Genomic DNA, 6,000 nt, shown 5'->3' on the forward strand with positions numbered 1-6,000 from the left:
TAGATAATATGCTTCTCTTTTATTCTTCTTGCCAATGGACAATTTCACACGTTCCCACATTATACTCCATTTGCCAGATTTCTGCCCACTCACTTATCCTATCTAAATGTTTTTGTAGCCTCCTTGAGGTCCCAGCACTGATTACTGTGGCACACCACTCGTTATATCTTGCCAACATGAAAAAGACCCATTTATGCCTACTCTCTGCTTCCCGTTAGCCAGCCAATCTTCTATTCATGCCATGAGCTTTTATTTTCCACAATAACCTTTGATGCGGCACTTTATCAAATGGCTTCTGGAAAGCTAAGTACAGTACATCCACTGGTTCCCCTTTATCTACAGCACATGTTAGTTCTTCAAAGAACTCCAATAAGTTGGTTAACATGATTTCCCTTTCACAAAACCATGTTGAATCTGCCTGATTACCTTGAACTTATCCAAGTGCTGTTACAGCTTCTTTAATAATAGCTTCTAACATTTTCCCTATGACAGATGTTCAGCTAACTGGCCTGTAGTTTCCTGCTTTCTGTCTCCCTCCTTTTTTGAATAAATTTGCCATCTTCCAATCTAAAGGGACCTTCCCCAAATCTAGGGAGTTTCAGAAAATTAAAACCAATGCATCAACTATCTCACTCCCCTCTTCTTTTAAGATCCTAGTATGAAGTCCATCAGGACCCGGGAACTTGTCAGCCCATAGCTCCAGCAATTTACTCAGTGCCGCTTCTCTGATGATTGTATATTTCCTGAGTTCCTCCTTCCCTTCCATTTCCTGATTTACATCTGCTTCTAGGATGTTATTTGTATCTTCTATAGTGAAGACTGATGCAAAATACCCGTTCAATTCATCTGCCCTTTCCTTGATTTCCATTATCAATTCTCCAGACTCACTTTCCATAGGACCAACGGTCACTTTGTTAACTTGTTTTTTTTTAAATTATTTATAGAAACTCTTACTATCTGTTTTCATATTTCTGGCTAGCTTTCTCTCGTACTCTAATTTTTCCCTCCTTATTAATCTTTTAATCATCCTTTGCAGTTCCTTATATTCTATCCAAGCTTCTGACCTTCCACCTATCTTTGCACAATTATATGCTTTTTCTTTAAGTTTGATACTATCTTTAACCTTTCTAGTTATCCACAGATGGTGTGTCCATACCTTAGACTTTTTCTTACTCGTTGGAATCTATCTATTCTGTGTACTCTGAAATATTCCCTTAAATGTTTGCCACTGCATCTATATTGACCTATCCCTTAACCTATTTTGCCAATTCACTTTAGCCAGCTCTGCTTTCATGCCCTCATAATTGCCTTTATTTAAGTTTAAAAACATAGTCTCGGACCCACTCCTTAAAACTGAATATATACTTCAATCATCTTCTGGTTGTTGTTACCTAAGGGCCATTCACACCATTCACTGTGAGATCATGAGCTAATCCCATCTTGTTGCACAATACCAGGTCCAGTATGGCCTGCCCTCTGGTTGGCTCCAGAATATGCTGTTCTAAGAAACTATCCTGGAAACATTCTATGAACTCCTCATCTAGGCTACCTTTGCCCATCTGACTTTTCTGGTCTATATGTAGATTGAAATATCCCATGATTATTCCCGTTCCTTTCTGACAAGCTCCCAGTATTTCTTCCTCTATGCTCCATCCTACCATGTGGTTACTATTAGTGGGTCTGTACACGACTCCCGCAAGTGACTTCTTGCCTTAACCATTTCTCACCTCTACCCAAACTGCTCTCACATTTTCTGAACTTAGGATATCCCTCTCTATTGTGCTAATACCATCATTAACTAACAGAGCCACACGTCCACCTTTTCCTCGCTTCCTGTCTTCCCTAAGTATCCTATACCCTTTAATATTCAGGTTCCAACCCAAGTCCTCCTGCAGCCATGTCTCTGTAATGGCTATCAAATCATACTTATTTATTTCTATGAGTGCTCTCAGTTCATCTGTTTTGTTTCAAATGCTTTGTGCATTCAGATACAGAGCTTTTAGTTTTATCCTTTTATTCTTTTTATAACCTCTAGTCTCATCTGTTGATTTACTGTTAGGTTTGTACGCTCTATCCCTTCCTATCACTGTCTGTTTTTCATTTCCCGTAATAATACCTTTCTCTTTTAGATGTAGAAACATAGAAAATAGGAGCAGGAGTAGGCCATTCAGCCCTTCGAGCCTGCTCCGCCATTCATTATAATCATGGCTGATCATCCAACTCAATAGCCTGCTCCCGCTTTCTCCCAATATCATTTGATCCCTTTCGTCCCAAGAGCTATATCTAACTCCTTCTTGAAAACATACAATGTTTTGGCCTCAACTACTTTCTGTGGTAGCCAATTCCACAGGCTCACCACTCTCTGGGTGAAGAAATTTCTCCTCATCTCAGTCCTAAATGGTCTACCCCGTATCCTCAGGCTATGACCCCTGGTTCTGGACTCCCCCACCATCGGGAACATCCTTCCTGCATCTACCCTGTCTAGTCCTGTTAGAATTTTATAGGTTTCTATGAGATCCCCCCTCATTCTTTTGAACTCCAGTGAATATAATCCTAACCGACTCAATCTCTCCTCATATGTCAGTCCCGCCATCCCAGGAATCAGTCTGGTAAACCTTCGCTGCACTCCCTCTATAGCAAGAACATCCTTCCTCAGAAAAGGAGACCAAAACTGCACACAATATTCCAGATGTGGTCTCACCAAGGCCCTGTATAATTGCAGCAAGACATCCCTGCTCCTGTACTCGAATCCTCTGGCTATGAAGGTCAACATAGCATTTGCCTTCTTTCCCACCTGCTGCACCTGCATGCTTACCTTCAACGACTGGTGTATGAGGACACCCAGGTCTCGTTGCACATTCCCCTCTCTCAATTTATAGCCATTCAGATAATAATCTGCCTTCCTGTTTTTGCTACCAAAATGGATAACCTCACATTTATCCACATTATATTATATTTGCCATGCATTTGCCCACTCACTCAGCTTGTCCAAATCACCCTGAAGCATCTCTGCATCCTCCTCACAGTTCACCCTCCCACTCAGCTTTGTGTCATCTGCAAATCTGGAGATATTACATTTAGCTCCCTCATCTAAATCATTAATATATATTGTGAATAGCTGAGGTCCCAACACCGATCCTTGCAGTACCCCACTAGTCACTGCCTGCCATTCAGAAAAAGACCCGTTTATTCCTATTCTTTGTTTCCTGTCTGACAACCAGTTTTCTATCCATCTCAATACACTACCCCCAATTCCATGTGCTTTAATTTTACACGCTAATCTCTTATGTGGGACTTTGTCGAAAGTCTTCTGAAAGTCCAAATAAACCACATCCATTGGCTCCCCCTCATCAACTGTACTAGATACATTCTCTAAAAATTCCAGTAGATTTGTCAAGCATGACTTCCCTTCAAGAGACCTTTGAGGTTCTGCTTCTGAATTTTGTGCCAAGCTCCTCATACTAACAATGCAGAACCTCTTTCTTTGTCCTACTTATGACGTTGTTACCAACATGAACCCTGACAACTGGGTCCTCCCCCTCCCATTGCAAGTCCCTCTCCAGCTACGACCAGATGTCCCAAACCCTGGCACCGGCCTTCTGAATTCATGCTCTTTGCTGCAGAGCATGGTGTCAATCTCTCTGACTATATTGTCCCCTACTACCACTACATTCCTTGTAACCCCCCCTGCTTGATTGGCTTCCTGTACTATAGTACTTCCAGTCAGCTCATCCACCCTGCAGCCCCCACTCTCATCCAAACAAGCTAAAAAAAAGTCCTCAGTGCTGTTGGACAATTGCAAGAGCTGAGGATCCTGCGCTCCTGCCTTCTAGGACCCCTTACCTGCCTCACTTGCATTCACACCCTTTTGCCCCTACCATTGCCCAAACCAGAAGACCTTGACCTAAGAGGTGTGACTGCCTCCTGGAATAAAGTGCCCATGTAACTTTTCCCCTCTCCGATATGCTGCAGTGTCTGCAGCTCAGCCTCCAGTTCAATAACTCAGAGCCGAAGTTCCTGTAGGTACAAACACTTACTGCAGATGTGTTTGCCCTGGATCACACCAGTATCTAGAAGCTCCCATATCCTGCAATTGCAGCACATCACCTGCCCTGCCATCTCCACTATATGATAATTAACTAATAATCGCTAATTAATTAATTATAATCAATAAAGCCTACACCTCCCAATAGGTTACAGGAGTACCAATAAAATTTACAATACTGATAAAACTAATAATACTATTTATTGGTTTATCAGCTCCTTCTGCACCAAAGTGGAAATCAAATTCTGGAGTCTGAAAAAGAGTAGAAGAAAAAAGTACATCCTCCCTGACCTTCACCAAACTCCCCACTCAGAATACTTCTCTTCTTGCAGAAAAACTTACCTAAAGCACCTCTTTCCCCCTATGCACCAAATTCCCACTTCGAAGCAAATTCCCAAATATACTCACTCGGTCTCTGTCTCATTCAGGCCAAGCCTTCACTGACTTGCGCCTGGAATTAAAAGCTAGGGGCATAATTTTCCATGCCCGTTGGCAGTGGGTGTGTTTGGCGGCGTGAGCGGACAATATGGTGAAAAGGCCAAAAATCAGTTTCACGACATCGTGAAACCAGTTTGCGATTGTCCACTCAGCCCGTCAAGGGCAGGCCTTGTTTCCTGCCATCGGACATCGGGAACTTCATTGTAATACATCTGCATATCATTATAAGGCCTGCCCGCTGAACTCATCCCCCCCACCACACTGGAACATCCAAGCACGTCAGCGTGGTTGCACGTCCATGTGTTTCACAACTGTGTTTCATATTTCACAATATGTTTCACAACCTGCCGAGCTGCACTTCACTCAGGACTTTGAGGTTTGTTTGCCTACCTTGCTTTGGACAGCACTCATGGTCATCAGCACTCACAGTCATCAACTTTGCAGACAGCACATCACTTTTAGGGTGGCTCACGGGCAGGTCTATACCTACCAGACCCGCCATACGGCGGGGGTGGCTTTTCAATGGCTGCAGTGCTAGGGCTTGCTTGGGGAAAGGGGAGAAGTGGCCTGTTGAGATGGTTGCATTACCCTGGCGGCACGGATGAGATCATTCATCCTGTTTCTGCATTGGATCGCCAACCTCTTCTGTGCAGCATTGGTACTGATGACCACTGCCGTTACCTACCATGCCAGAGTGGTGAGATTGCTGGACCTCCTGCAGCCAAAGCTGGGGTAGAGGACATCACAGCAGGCCTCTATGGCATCCAAAAGGTGTTCCAGGGACACATCTCTGAATCTGGGGGCGGCAGCCTTCTTGTCTTTCAGGGCCACATCTTCTGTGCAGCAGTCCTGGGCTGGAAGCACTGAGAGGTGTGCACATGGCTGCACTTTAAATATGGCACCTGGCATGAGGAAGCAGCAAAGTCACGGCATGGTAGGCAAATGAGAGCCTGCCTACCATCAAAATGATGTTTCCCGGGAATGTATGATTAATGAGGCGGGATTGGGATGATACAGTGTGAAAAGCCGCCATTGTGGCTGGCGTGTTAAACCTCCTTTTTCAATCAATTTCCATAAAAAACCCCTGAACAAGAGTCATATGGACTCGAAACATTAACTCTGTTCTTCTCTCCAAAGATGCTGTTTGACCTGCTGAGTTTGTCTCGCATTTTCTGTTTTTGATTCAGATTTCCTGCATTCACAGTATTTTGCTTTTGTATTTCATAAAAACCCATCTGGTTCACTAATGCCCTTTAGGGCAGGAAATCTGCCATCCTTACCTGGTCTGGCCTACATGTGATTCCAGACCCACAGCAATGTGATTGACTCTTAACTGCCCTCTGAAATGGCCTAGCAAGCCATTAATTTCAAGGGCAATTAGGGATGGGCTACAAATGCTGGCCTCACCGGTGATGCCCACATCCCATGAAATAATATATATTTTTTAAAAACCACATCCCGAGAATGAATAAATTATTAAAAAGTACTGCTTCCAGTGATGTCATACACATATAAAC

At 43.5% G+C, this 6,000-nt stretch overlaps 1 long non-coding RNA gene across 2 annotated transcripts in view; it reads right to left on the minus strand.

The window, feature by feature from the left end:
- Positions 1–4,705, minus strand: part of LOC144685483 (uncharacterized) — a 127,628-nt gene extending 122,923 nt beyond the window's left edge. For both annotated transcript variants that reach the window (XR_013577736.1, XR_013577734.1), the window contains exon 1: positions 4,388–4,705. This is a non-coding gene — a long non-coding RNA (uncharacterized LOC144685483). The remainder of the gene's footprint in view (positions 1–4,387) is intronic.
- Between the last annotated feature and the right edge of the window lie 1,295 nt (positions 4,706–6,000).

This window comes from Cetorhinus maximus, chromosome 1 (genome assembly GCF_964194155.1).
Source record: "Cetorhinus maximus chromosome 1, sCetMax3.hap1.1, whole genome shotgun sequence".
Lineage (NCBI taxonomy): Eukaryota > Metazoa > Chordata > Chondrichthyes > Lamniformes > Cetorhinidae > Cetorhinus > Cetorhinus maximus.